A 15,411-nucleotide genomic window follows, 5' to 3' on the forward strand; every position below is an offset into this window, starting at 1 on the left:
ATACTTTTACTTCTATTATAAATACTCCAATGATAATTTTCATTCAGCTTCATTACTGCTATATTTTATTTTTATTTATTTATTTATTTTAATTTTTTTATTTGTTTATGATAGTCACACACACAGAGAGAGAGAGAGAGGCAGAGGGAGAAGCAGGCTCCATGCACCGGGAGCCCGACGTGGGATTCGATCCCAGGTCCCCAGGATCGCGCCCTGGGCCAAAGGCAGGCGCCAAACCGCTGCGCCACCCAGGGATCCCCATATTTTTTAAAGTTGTATGCAAAAACTTTCAGATTTTACTACTTGAATGAACATATTATCTTAGCCAAGTTAATTTCCTTAAGTATGCCTTAGATTTCTTAATTACGCTAAACACTGAGGACTATGAACACCAAAGCCAGACTGTCCTCTTCATTCAAATAGTTGTTTCTCTTGCTTTGTGATTGAAACCAGACTAATAGAAGATGAAAGCTGAGGACTGCTTAAAAAACTGTCTGTGATATGATCAGCTAGTAACGCAGTGAACACTGAGGTCACTCATTAAGCTACTCTTCATCAGGGCTAAGAGGAGTCTGCTACTACTTCTTCCAAAAAAACGGGTTATCTGCTGTACTGACACACCGCCATTTACCATCCTGATAGCAAGGCCAAAGGGTTTACAGGTAGATGGTTAACTAAGGCAAAGGTCTTTAACTCCTGGCATATTTCCTCCAGTTATCCAACAACACCTAAATCCTGAAGACTTCAGCCTATTATATAATTTTGGTTAGGTTTCCTTACATCATAGTGTAAAGAATTAGACTGTCTCCAGATGGGGTAGAAAGATGGGTTTTGGTTGTGTTTGAGGGGGGGTAATTATTTTTTACTTCTGTCAGTAATACCTTGGGGTGTAGAGTTTGAGTATGTTTTTATAGGATTGTCTTAACCACTATTTGAATAATTAAAATAAAGACAAAAAGATGGGACATGAAACCGCATCAGTTTTTCTGACCTATGATTCATTTTACCCCATACATTCTAATCTGCCTTTCTGGCCTTCCTCAGGTAAAGCTCTCCATTTTATACACAGATGAACAAATTGACCCTGAAAATAAGAAAGAGAAATCAAGCCACAAAGCACTGAACAGGAATCCATCAGATATAGTAGACCAGTAAATATGAGCTAGCAAAAAAAGAACCAGGGAAGATGTCTAAACATGTGTTTTGAAAAATACTAAACATATTATTTAGCAAAATCCAGTTATTTTATAAATTAGCTCTATGAGCTCTCTGTCTTACAAAGACACATTTTTAAACAGTTTTTAGCAAGGGGTATTTCGAAGTTCTTCAATCTATACATATTCATTTAATCTTCTTTTGTAAATAAAAGGCAATAACTTAATCTAAAAGCAGCCACATGAATCACATTAGCCTGAAAAATAAGAGACTCTCTCACTGAATGTATCTTTTAGAAGCCCAAGAGAATACAACCGAGTTCTTTCCAAATCAAATCAACATAAATTTATTAAACAAATACCTTGCACAAAGCATTCTGCAAGAAGCTGTGAAGAAATCAAATAATGATAATAATATGTCACATCTTTTGAGGATTTACTATGTGCTTTCTGGTATGCTAAGTGACTTGCAAGCTTCCCCTGTATAAGAGGCAGTGCTGCAAAGTGGAAAGAGGATGGGTCTAGAATCAAAAGGCAAAGGTTTGTGTCCCAGTGCCACCATTTAACTTCCCATACTTTGATTTTCTCATCTGCAAAACATGGGCCCTCCATAGGACCTCTCTTCAAAATCATAGGGTTTTTGTGAGCAAATGAGTTATTACATGACAACCACTTTGATTAATGTTTGGCATGTAGCAAGATGTAGTAAATGTTGGTTATGTCATTACATTTAATCATCATAAACTTTTTTACAGGTAGGAACTATCAGGATGACTACTTAACAAAGGAGAGGATGTTAAGGAGTTAGTGCAAGATCACATAGAAGCTGGGTCAGAATCCAAGTTTGCTTGAACTTAATCTATATTCTTAATCCTTATTCTCTCTTCTTATCTCCATTAATGCAGATAAGTATAGTCATGGTCTCTTCCCTTGGGAGGCAAGTGAATAGGACAGAAAGGCTTAGGAACCATATTTTCACTGAAATAAAAAGTAGTTGGCAATATAAAGAATATCTTAGTTATGGAAATACATCTTTAATAGATCAAAAAATTAAAGGAATATGTCACATGTTAATGTGTTACATTTCATAAAAATCCTTTGACAAAATTACAACATATTTCATTCTCAAAACAATCTTACAAGGTAGTCCTGAACTTTATTACTTTTCCCATTTTATAGCTGAAGAAACTCAACCAATGCAAGAGAAAATGTCTCAGGTCATCCACCTGTCAAGTGGCAGATATGAATTCAAGGTTTATCGCTCTTGAAGTATTGTCAATACAACCTGGGAAGCCTGAAAAAAAAAAGTGGATTCCTAGACCCAACCTCAAATCTAGAGGATCAGTCTCTCTCGCAGTGGGACCCCAGAATCTGCATTTAATAATCTCAGATAATATGGATGCACATTACCAACTGAGAACTTTCAGCATTCCTCCTCTAACTACCTTGTTTTCTTGACAAACCTGCAAAGAGTGGTGAGTGGTTGGGTCTGTGGCAAGTAATCTGAGAATTCACTAGATGCACAAATTCACAAGTAATGGCTCTACCAAATCAGAGGATCCCCTTTAAATTTAATTACAGCTTCACTCCCCCATGAGTCCTAATCAAATACTGAAAGAAACCCTGCCCTTAACAGCTTACTATTAGAGCAAGCAATATTAACTGGAACTAGAAATGAACTCTAGTAGCAAGTAGGATTTTTAAATGCTATTTCACTCAAAGATAGATACAGTAATCATGAAATTCCTTGGGCATAAAGAGGTCCTTGGTGTATGGTTTCCAAAGTAAGGTTACAAGACATCCATACAGGGGATGGAAGAATATATTCAATCTTTTCTTGATATTTATATTTTTTTAAAAAGATAAGAATGAAGTTCAAGTTTACTAATATTTAACACAGAGATTGACAATAGTACCTGTAACTAATTTATAAGTAAACACATAAAATTTAAAAGTACATGCTCAAAAATTTAGTACTGAGAAAGGTACTAAATTAAAGTACACAATTAAAAAACAAATTAAAGTCAGTAGACAAAGTGATGAACAGGGCTCTAAAATCAAACTGCCAGACTCTATCACTTAGAGTTTCTACATCTATATAATGGGTATAATATTATTATCTACCTTCCAAGGTTCTTATTCTAATTAAATATGGTTACATTTGTATAGTGCTTACCCTGTATAGTGCTGTATAAGTGCTCAAAGAATGTTACTGTGGTAGATATTTCTACTAGTGCAATTGCTGCACATAAAATTGCAACAATTATTCCCATTTTTGCATCCATGCTCTTGGAAATGTGACTCTGCAGCTCTTTCCATCAAGAAATAGAATCTGTTTCCCCACACCCTAAATCTAGATTGCTATTATAATTTGCTTTGGCCAACAGAATGAGACAAAAGTAATCCTGTGGTAGTTCTAGGCCAGAGGCCTTTCACAGTTTTGCTCAGCAATCATATAAATAAGCCCAGGCCAGTCTGCTGAACAGAAAGACAAGCTATCCCAGCTGAGGCCATCCTAGACTAGTTGATACTCAACTTTCCTAGCAACTGACCACAAACATATTTGTTAGAATTGTCTATGAGAAGAACTGTCCAGCTTATTGGTGAAACCATAGAATTGTGAGTTATAGAAATAGTTGTTTTGAGCCAACAAACTTTGGGGGCGATCTGTTTCACAGAAAGGCCACCATTATCAGAAAAAAATACAAAGCAATAACCCACTCTCAAGTGATGATACAAAGGAAAAAGAGTTTGAATAGCTGTCCTAAACTCTTAGGAAAGAAAAACAATATAGCTGAAGTAATCAGGTGAATGGTTGATTTCATTAGAGGTCACCTGTAGCCTGCACAGAAGATTTATGCGTCAGGTAGTAAATCGCATCAGTGTTCCCTCTAGGGAGGAGAAGAAATATCTGTTAGATAAAGCAATACAGTGACAAGGAGATCCACATCTTGAAGCTTCACAGATTCAAGGAATTAAGCTATCTGAAACAGCCTTGGGCTGACTTAAAATTTAACTTCTGTTATGAGCCTCCTGAGTTTGCTGGTCAATTTGACTATTAGATCTTGGCTGTGATCCCAGTAGAAAATTATGAATTTAAGAGAATAAAAACTGACACGTTTCTTAGCTCAGGAACCTGGAGCAATTTTCAGCCAAGGGTCACACACCTAGCTTTCTTTATCTCTAAAAGTTTAGGGACCAATCTTTAAAAATTAGGAAATACTTCTATCTCCTAGATTCTAAGACCTTGCTAATTGTGCAGATACCCAAGATGACCTGTGTGAGTGTATCTCATTGTTAAACTTGAATTCCCAAGTGAGGATAAAAGAGTATGTCTCAGAAACAAACAGACTTTCCAAAATTTTTCTTGGGAAAAAATATGAATCAATGACTTCTAACTCATCATTAGGTTTGAGATTGAGAAAGTCAAGTTGATTAAAATCCTATTCATATTATAATAAAGATATATTTAGTCAATGCTAACTTCATGGTAAACACATTACTTAAGATCTATCACATGCATTTCCTTCCACATACCTAAGTTCACTCTTAAAAAAAAAAAAATCCTTGACCAAAGAAAATGTCATTATGACATAGATTACTTGTTGTCTATCCATTATCAATTCTTTTATTCCCTACTAGCAGAATCCCTATATTGATGGGAGAAGCTATATGCTCAACTAAAAACCTGGATCATTTTTACCAGCAGCTCTTTAAAAAATGAAAAAGATATGCATGAACAACTTAAATGGAAAGGGATGCCATTAAGTGCATTTCCAAGAAATCTCATTATAGGAGGTTTACTTACACAGTAGATGTATGTATGTATGTATGTATCTGTCTATCTATCATCTATCTATCTATCTATCTATCTATCTATCTATCTATCTATCTATCTATCTACCTATCTATATTATCTACTGCTACTACTATGAGGCTTTCTTACTGTTCTATTGCTAGTGTCTTTCTTATTGTTCTCCTTTGAGACTTAAACTTCGTGGCCTGATTTCAGTAGTCACCTACTAAGAATGAACATGAAGGCTACACTCTGGTATGGAAGAAAGAACAGCTGGTAGGTGCCTGAATCTGTGATGGCATCTGTTGATGTCACAGTAGGACTACTTTTCATTCAATGGGAGACAATGGTTTTTGTTAATGAGCATATGTCTTGTGCAAGCCGCTATTTGGTGTAAGAATGGGATTTCTGTAACTTGGAACCTAATGCCATCTTTAATGTTGTAGACATGCATTTTAATTTAGCTGAGACATGTTCCTTGAAGTTCTGGATGACTAATGTCTCTTTCATTACAGAAGTATTAATTACCAAGAAAATAATGTTCTGAGCTGACAAAACATTGGAAAGGGAACAGGAGGCAAAACTCCCAACTAATCAATGAAGGGGGCCAGGGCAGTGCTGACTACAACACTAAAGAACGAATGGCAGCTAGAAGAACCAAAATGTTCCAGTCAAACAGACATGTGACCTTAAGATATTTCATCAGCTGTCACTGAGGAAAGATATTTCCATCAGCAACGAGGCTGGATTTACTCAAGGTAGGTGCTACTAAAGAATCCAGAGAAGAGAACAAGAATCATAGTTCTCTGGAAGTCCACAGAAACAGTTTGATGTAGGGTAAATTTGCCATCGGAGATGACAGGGATTTTCAAGCAAATGATATATTATCTGGTATCTCAAAAGCTCTGTAATAAACCCCATTTCTTCTTCTTTTTTTAATTTGGCAAGTTTACTTTGGAAGAAAAAAATATCCAACTCAGCTCTTATTCAAGGGCAACTGCATTCCTCTAATCCAAGCAGAGACCCTTCACAAAAGAAATATGAAAAGGCAGGTCTTAACACTATACTTCTTGAAAGAATAACTCCTCAAAATAATCTTCAAATCTGATGTTAATAGAGTCTAAGCATTAATAGAATGTTGACCTTAAGTGAGGAAGAAATAGTAACTGTGGTCCTGGAGCAGCAGGATAATAGATCTGCTTCTAGAGTGTGGTTTTGCCTGGGTTAAAGGCATAGATTGTGCCCCTATTTCCAGATAGGTCTTCTGAATAGAGAGTAGGTCAAACAGAAATGCAGTGCCAGAGAGACCTCTCTCTTTCCAAGAAATAAAAAATGAGTCAACTTACATACTGCCTCTTGTATCAGAAACTTCCCAGTGGCTGGGGACAACACTAGGGATGATGCAGGTCAATGTTAACAGATGCTTCTAAGACAACCTCATTTGTTTTATCAAAAAATGAGACCTATGGAGAAAGGTAATCTTCCCTCAAGGAATTCAGCTTTTAAATTTCAATTGTGTCATAGAATCTTCTCTCCTTATTTTCTTCCTACATAGAAGTAAATATGTCACTTTGAGGTTCATACTCCCATCTGCTTCAGGAAATACTAATGGTTTCAAGTGAGATGATAAAGGATTAAAAATCTTTAGGACAAAAAAAGAAAATATCTTTGAACTTTCAAGTGGTTTTCTGAAGGAAAATGATAAAAGACTATCTGTATACGTGTTTTTGCAAAAATGTAAAATCTTGACATACACAAAAGAGAATCTTTGTTTTGGTAAATTAAACTATTTGCCATTCACTCTGCTTGAGTATTATAAGGACTAATATATATCTCAATATATCTGTAGGTCTAGAGAAGAGATAAATAATAAGCAGCCCTTTCCTCCAAAGTCCACACATGAAGATGGCATTTATTGCCCCAATCCAAATATCAACTTTCTCTTCTCCCATTATTTATTTTCAAAAAAGAGCTTTGAGGGATAATCTTATGTGAAGAAAAAATTTAGGAGTAAAAAAACATTGTGACCATTCTGTCAAGCAATAAAATTATTCTTTCTTTTCAACTTTTTCTGGATTAAAGAAAAAGTTGAACACTCATTAAAAACTAATTTCTAGAAAAGGCTTGGCTCTTTTTTTTTTTTAAATAGAAAAAATCCAATCAATGTACTTTATAGTAGTTTAAAATTCACATGTAATCCCCTTATTTCTTTCTAGTAAAAACTGCAATATATGTGTGCCTCTGTGAATGAAGATTTTCCTTAACAATTCTAAACTCTAATGGGAATATACAAGCAAAAATTCTCAAGGAAAAATAAAAGAAAAAAGTACCACATATCAAATGAAATTTTGCACTGGGATCCCTGGGTGGCGCAGCGGTTTAGCGCCTGCCTTTGGCCCAGGGCGCGATCCTGGAGACCCGGGATCGAATCCCACATCAGGCTCCCGGTGCATGGAGCCTGCTTCTCCCTCTGCCTATGTCTCTGCCTCTCTCTCTCTCTGTGTGTGACTATCATAAATAAACGAAAAAAAAAATTAAAAAAAGAAATTTTGCATTAGAAAACAATATTTAATCTAAAATGATACAAGAACAGAATAGAATGGTGTCATATGTAATTTCTATAACAAAAAGTTCATTCCCATGTACATATTTAAAATATTTCTAAAAAGAAATACATTGAGACCGTTTTTTCCAGAATATGTTTTGAAAGAAAGAAAGAAGAAAGAAAGAAAGAAAGAAAGAAAGAAAGAAAGAAAGAAAGAAAGAAAGAAAAAAGAAGAAAGAAGAAAGAAAGGAAAGAAAGAAAAGAAAGGAAGAAAGAAAGAAAGAAAGAAAGAAAGAAAGAAAGAAAGAAAGAAGAAAGAAAGAAAGAGAAGAAAGAAAGAAAGAAAGAAAGAAAGAAAGAAAGAGAAAGAAAGAAAGAAAGAAAGAAAGAAAGAAAGAAAGAAAGAAAGAAAGAAAGAAAGAAAGAATTATTTCTTTTGGGAATAAAAGTAGCAATTTGCCAAGTGGAACCTGAAGGAGGGTCCTAGTGCTAATCTGACCTGCAGGTAGGCATTCAATCCCCCAATTACAGGTCTGTTGTATTTTAATGCCAGTTAAGTTCCCCATATCCAGACCCTCAAAGGTGCCCTCCTCCTACAAGGTTGCTGCCAAAGGAAAATACATTTCTGGAAGCAAATGGAGCAAAACTTTCCATTTGTTTTCCTTTTCCCATGCAGGCCTCGTCGAAAGTTCTTGTTTTATGGCCTCTTCTAGACAAAGTCCTTCTAAACCTATGTGTTCCCTCTCCAAAACACTGGAGCTTTCTCACCAGAATGGCAAGTGAATGTGAAGAAAACTTCACAAAGTTTTCTGCTAGAGGAAGTTCTATTTGATAAGAACTTTTGATTCACATGTTCACCCACTAAAAATTTAAAAATGCAGGGCTGGACAACTAGTGCTGGCTGTGGGAGGGAGTAAATGGGTTCCTCTGTGCCAATAAAGAAAGTTTTGTTCATTCTTCAAATTCATAGAAAAGAGATTTCAGGGAGGAGAAAGCCATGGTTTGGATACTCCTGCAGCTCATCAAAATGCCTATTTTCTTTTTCCCCACTAGAAACATTTTGCCCCATCTAAAATGCTTTTGGGAGAAGTTAAAATAAGGCACATGTTGCTTTCCTCCACAAAGGAGCCTTGTATTTTAACATAGCACATGCATCCAACACCTCAAACGGTTTTGAAGAAAGCTGTGTTTATTATGTGGGCTTATGAAATAAAAAGTCCAAACTTTCTCATCCTGGAAAAATATGCAATGAAATTTACAGCCAAAATAAGGAAGCTGTGCATAATGTAACACTTGGCAAGAATTTTAATCAGTGGATTGGCAAGGCTGGATGCAATACCTCAGCTCCTTTCAGACATGTCTGAGTTTTCTTAATTTAAATACCACACACTGGGTCCGAGGAGACCATTCAGGAGACATTGTCCTTTCTTCAGGAATGCTGATGAGCAATACAAGTGAACCGAGAAAGGAGCACTGTTGATGTGATAACGGTTTCAACTTCTGGGAAGGGAAGATGGCGAGAGATAGACACGCTGTTATTGTACAGCAAAATAACACAGATTGACATTATGATAAGGCATTCCAGCCACATTACTTTAAGCAGGTAGAGATGCTTCCAGGTATCAGCCTGACTCAGTTTGGCTCTAAAGGGCACAATTCTGGACTTTGTCAGGAGTTTTCATGTAGGATTGTTGTTTTCCCAACTGGAAAACAGCAGAACTATCCAGTAGCCCTCAATTCCTGAGCAGCCTAACAGCAATTCAAATGAGTTGAAAGTCAGGTCACATAATGTGGACCCAAACTGGACCATCTCAGAAAGAGTTATAATGTGATGAAAAGCTCCAGAGAACCTATTAAATCCACCATCCTTGTCAGGATGTAACAAGAGCAATCCTGCCTCCACAGCCACAATTTTTAAAGGGCCCACTAAGAAAACATTTCAACCCTCTGCCATCTGGCACAATGCTCTAGGAATTAGTATCCAATATATCTCATGAAATGTCAGGAACCAAAATATTAAGAAGACTTAAAAGTTAAATGATAGAAATGTAAAGTATACAGTGTTTAGACTTAACTGTATCACATGTATGGAGTCTTTTTCTTAAAAAAAAATCTTTGAAAATATTGCATGTCCTTAAATTTGCAAATGAAGCAAGGTATGGAAACACAAGATGTTTAAAAATGTTTTGCAATGAATCAGAACCATAGAAGATATATGAAGGACTGGGAGGACAATTCACTCCACTACATAGGAATCAAAGGTCAAGGGACACAGAAAGCTCCCAACCCTTTGTAAACTTTCCTGCTAAGAATATTTTCAGAAATTAATTCAGAAATATGATCTATTTAGAGAAAATGCTGATTACTTTTATGCTACTGTATTTCTTACTAGGCAATAAAGAATTTATATGTTATAAATACTAGGAACAAGTTATGATCTGGGGGATTACTCTGCTATAAGTTTTGTAAAACTAGAAATTAAAGTGAATACAGTTTGGGACACCATTACTTCATTGTTACTGCTGCACATTTGGCTCCTAAATCTCAATGAGAAGAGCAGAAAGCTGAAATCTTGGCAGGGCTGGGAAACCACACCTCATGGATTTTGTTCACAGTCTGTTTTAATATGGGCCCCGTAGAAAAGGAATCTACTTTTTTTTTTTTTGAAGGACATTTAGGAGGACATATTTTTCTTTTAGCAAATAGCATAATGACAATCTTGATAGTTTCCATTGACAATGATTTTTGGAACTGATGAAAAATAAACCCAGTTTATTACCAGAGGGCTGAAGAAAAGGGTACTTCCAAATTCATATGGAGTACCTGATACCTAATAACACATGGAGAATGTAAAGGGAAGTGTTTTTGAATGGAGAGATAAAAATGCCCTGGAGAATTTGATGACCAGGCCTAATGGCTGTGGGAGAAAACAAAATTCAAAGGGTGGATATAAATAAGTTAATTATACTAGGAAAGATGGCTTGAGGGGTAAAAAAATAATAATAAACTAATTTAGGAGCATAAAAATTATTTCAGTATGATTGATATTAGGTAAGAGTGCTTGACAATTAAAGAAAAAAAGAGTGAGACTCGAGTAATATAAAATCAGCAGGCTTAATATTTGTGGGAACTAGGCATTTCCAACTAAGGAGAAAGCAAAAAATATAACCAATTGGAAAAAGGAAAAAAGAAAGAAGATAGTTACTACTTTTATATGTCAATTTCTTTATCAAAGTAATGCTTAAATTATGTGATTCATTAAGTGAAGTCTTAGCACTCTTTTTAAAATTGTTTCTAATTCTATGTAAGCCTACCTCCCCCACTCTTCATCCATACTGCAGTTAAAAATAAATAAGTAAACTGTTCTTAATATCTTAACTGGTAATTCCCTCCTAAATTTTCACCCAGTTCATTCTGGCCACTAAGATCAGTAAGATGCTGTCCAATCAGTTATTTTTCTATTACCTCATTTATTCCTTTTTTTTTTTAACTCAGTGAAGACTCCTCAGACACCTACCATGTGCCAGGTACTACTCAGCATTGTGGATAGAAATATAAAGAAGCCTTGCCTTTAACAAAATGGCATCAGAGTTACATGTCATAATTGAGATATTTAGTTGCAATGGAATATTACTTAGTCATAAAAAAGAATGAGTTCTTGCCAACTGTGACAATAGGGTGTTATGCTAATTAAAATAAGTCAGACAGAGAAAGATAAATACCATACAATTTCACTTGTATGTGGAATCTGTAATACAGAACAAACAAACCCAACCAACTAATCAAAAACCAGACTCTTAAATAGAACAAACTGGTGATTCCAGAGGGGAAGTACGTGGGAGTATGGGTGAAATAAATAAAGGGGATTAATAAGTACAAAGTTCCAGTTATAACAGGAGCAAGTCACAGAGATGAAAAGTATAGCATAGAGAATGTAGTCATTAATACTGTAATTACGTTGTATGGTGACAGATGGGGACTACACTTATCATGGTGAGCACTGAGTAATGTAAAGAATTGTTGAATCAGTATGTTGTACATTTGAAACCAATATAACACTGTATAATAATTATGCTTTCATTAAAAAAATAAAATATCTAGCAAAGTTCTTTGCCCTTATATATCTGAGGATTTGTCAGTATTTCTCTGCTCCACTGCAGTCAGCACAGTCTGCCATGCAGGTGAAATCCTAACATTGTCTTTATGTGACTTCTCTCAGCCATGCCGGTATCCATTTGTTATCCTTCTAACTTTGGACAGGTTTTGTGAAAAAGGCACAAGTTCCAGATTCATAAAAAATGGGCAAATTTTTTATTCACCACTATTATTCAGGATGCTGAGGAACCTAGTTAGCTCCTTTGAGCCTGTCTTCTTATTTGTAAAATGAAAATAATAATTCTTATCTTTAAGAGTGTTTCTCAAGATTAGCTTGGCTCAAGCATGTAAAGTACTTCAGACATGGTAATGTTCATTAAATGGAGTGATGTAATCACTATTAGGTTCATCTTTTATTTTATTTATTTATTTATTTTTTAATATCAGGGTGCTCTTGCAGAGGTATTGGTTTGGAGGGGAATTGAAAAGGGTCAAGAGGTGGCCTTGGTCCCAAGTCAGGATGATCACTTTATAGGTATTACAATTCTAGAACAGTGAGACACATCTCGCCTTCCTGCAGACAACCATGTGTTGACAACAGTCTAAAAAGTTCCATAGTGAATCTTGCAATGTTATTATATGCCTAACCCAAAGGGAAAAAAGGCAAAGGTTATTATACAAGCAAAGATGATTTTTTCTTTCAAAGAGGATGCCATGTTCCTCACCCAGCCTTCTGAAAAAGTTGTCATGTGAAATTATTTCACATTCTTTTCAGCCCACTCAAAGCGCATAAGGGCTTTCTGAAACATAGGTCTAGTAAATATGCCTGAATGTCAGGATTTTGGCTGTAACAGTGGAATTAGGAAGGACTCCAGTTTTATCTTTCTGTGCTCTTCCTGATTAATGAGCCAGAACCCTGGTATTTGATGAGCATGTGAAAAATACAATGTTTTCTTCTTTATCTATTGTTATTTTTAAAAACCAACAATTATCTAATTCTCATCCTTAGTAATGAACAAGAAGCATTTAAAAAGGAAAAATGTATTGCCCAGCAGCAGATAAAAAAAAGACAATACTATATGCAATAAATGCCTTAATTAGGTCTTGAACATATAATCTATACTTTAGAACTAGAAAATCAGAAGAGTTATAGTACATTAAAGAGTCGATCTATTGATAAAAATAGATAGCCATCAAGCCTTTCCTGTTAATGATAATAAAACACAAAGTAGTAGAGAAAAAGTCTTCTAAGTGTTTCCTTTAGTCAAAACCAAAATTGTTTACTCAAAATGTTATATGATCAAGAGTTTTTATAAATTATTTAATTATTATACTAAATGTCATGACATATAGAATCAAACTAAATACCATGATATAAAGAATCTGAGAAACACTGCAGCAATTAATGCCTATCTACATATTGCATGGTCTTTTTATTTTTTATTTTTTGATTATTTTTTGTATGGTCTTTTTAAATAACTTACTACATTTGTATAATTTATTACAAGGTGCCAACTTGATGCTCTATCTTTCATAAATGTTCCAGTCTGTATTTTCCCAAAGAAAGGATACCCACCCCCCTTCACAACCACATTACAACCCTCCAAGCCAGGAAATTGATATTGGTACCATACTACTATTCTATTTGAATTTTGTCATTTGCCCCAGCAATGTCCTTTTTTGCTTTCTGGGTCAGAATTCAATCCAGTGTAAGTGTATTTAAACCCTACATAGAGTTGAAAGATTTATGAAAGAAGATTTCTTATTAGAATAATTGTTATTCATAACTATTTATTTTTTTAATATTATTTTAAGCTTCTTTGCCCCCAGATGAGGAACCAAGTATTGAAAGTAGACACTTCCATAACACCTGGAAACAAATTACTAAAAACAGAGAAGAAGGAAATTTGTTTTTGAAGGGATTGAGATGATCAATCTGCTTTCATTGCTTGAATTCATGCATTTGTTAGCAAAACATGTGAATATTTTATATTTCTATTGTTTCTGAGTTTCTGAAGAAAATGTATTTTAAAAACATGTATTTAAAGTTGTGATCTCAACTTCAACTGGGCAATATTACACATACTATGTGCTCAGCAGAGTGTCAAATAAAATATGTATTTTGAGAAACACTAAATTAGCAAGCAAGTTAAATATCTTCAGGAAAATATAACAAATATTTTTGAAGAATAGCGATTAACATATATATGAGTAGGTTTAAAGCTATTACTTATAGTTTGACTATAAAGTCAACATCTTGAAAGCCTTCTGTGACAAGTTATTTATTTACTTTGATAACGGAATATGGACTTTTCTCTAGAAAAGCACAGGCTCAACTATCTAGCAAGGATCTCAATACTTTCCCGTAAGTAAAGTATGACATCTACATGTGGCAAACTCACTTAATCCTGAATGCAATTCTAGACGAGTAGAAGGGCAAGAGGTTAAACCACTGCTGTATTTATCAATATGCTTTTAAACCAATGAGTGGATCAAGTAACATACAGAATGAATGGGAATTAAATGTAATTAAAATCACTGTCTCCACAGACAGGGAAGGTTATAACCTTTATTCTCTAACTAAGTCTCCTCCCCTCATATGCCTCTAAGAGTAATAAATAAAAGAACCCAAGATTTTTGAAAGTTTTTTTTTAAGATGTTATATTTAGTTTATTTTTTTAAATCTGGGATTAAAAATACAAAGCAAAAGTGTATAAGAAGGTTATTGGAAGAGAAACACCAAGAGAAATGGCTGAAATTGTGATGGCATATTTTATTTGACTTTATATATACTGTTTGATTTATTTTAAGGAACTCTGTCTTAATGAAGCAAATTTGTCAGAAATGAATACAGTCCCAGAGGGGAGAGCAGAATTTCTCAGTCTCGAGCATACTGGTGCTCAGCATTTGTCCACCAGACCTCTTTTTTTCCAATGGTGTATTAGTCAACACAAAACTTTTTTGGGGGGGTTGTAACCTGGAGCTTAGGCATGAGGGTAGAGTTGAGGATTTAGAGAACAAAAAAATAATGAACATTTTTCAAGTGTAATTAAGTGATTTGCAAATCCCTAGGGAGTCAGCATTCCTTGTACTAAGTTCTACTACAATTAGAACTGAACTATAATAAGAACCAAACAATCACTTGCAGACTGCTGAGTGAAAGACACCTCAGAGGACACAGACGAGAATGCCTGCCTCTGGCAGGTGAGACAGACATCACTACACTGCTATAAGATACTGAGAAGGGCAAGGTGAATATAGATTAATGAATTACTACTTCAACATGATTCTTTTAAGAAGGTTCTTTTTCCTAATTATATATAAATAAATACATAACTTGTAGAAAAGGTGGAGAATACAAAAAATAAAAATAAAAATAAAAGTGCAAAATTACCCAGACTCCCATAACCAACTTCTCTTAACATGTAGTAGATTTCCTTACTGCTCCTTCATAGCAGGGGCTGGTTGTTTTAATGTACTAGTTCTCAAAGTGCAGCCTCAGGAACTAACAATAGGATCACCAGGGAAATGTTAGAAATGCAAATTTGGGGTCCCACTCAGACTCATGGGGTCCCACTCAGAAGTTCTGGAGGTAGGAGCCAACAATGGATTTTGACAAATCCTTCAAGTGATTCTGATCATGCTGAAGTTTGAGAACCACTGTTGTGAGATATTCTTAATGTACAGATTTGAAAAATCTAGGCCAAAATTATCATCCTCTTTTTTTCATTTTATTCTATTTTGTCATCATGGTAAGTGTACTCCTTAATAATCCCCATCCCCTATTTCCCTCATCCCATACCCTCCCCTCTGAACCATCA

General features: G+C 35.1%; 1 protein-coding gene and 1 long non-coding RNA gene across 9 annotated transcripts in view; one reads left to right on the forward strand and one right to left on the reverse strand.

The window, feature by feature from the left end:
• The window catches only part of MACROD2 (mono-ADP ribosylhydrolase 2), a 1,919,734-nt gene that overhangs the window by 1,285,323 nt on the left and 619,000 nt on the right, over nt 1-15,411 (reverse strand). The window lies entirely within an intron of this gene.
• Nucleotides 1-15,411, forward strand: part of LOC144297916 (uncharacterized) — a 141,159-nt gene that overhangs the window by 85,487 nt on the left and 40,261 nt on the right. For 4 of the 5 annotated variants that reach the window (XR_013364851.1, XR_013364850.1, XR_013364849.1 and 1 more), the window contains 3 exons: nt 2,334-2,629; nt 5,466-5,708; nt 7,167-7,496. This is a non-coding gene — a long non-coding RNA (uncharacterized LOC144297916). Of the gene's footprint in view, nt 1-2,333; nt 2,630-5,465; nt 5,709-7,166; nt 7,497-15,411 lie in introns of those variants that run through there. The other variant, XR_013364853.1, reaches the window with a different exon arrangement.

The sequence above is a fragment of the Canis aureus genome, chromosome 26 (genome assembly GCF_053574225.1).
Source record: "Canis aureus isolate CA01 chromosome 26, VMU_Caureus_v.1.0, whole genome shotgun sequence".
Classification (NCBI taxonomy): Eukaryota; Metazoa; Chordata; class Mammalia; order Carnivora; family Canidae; genus Canis; species Canis aureus.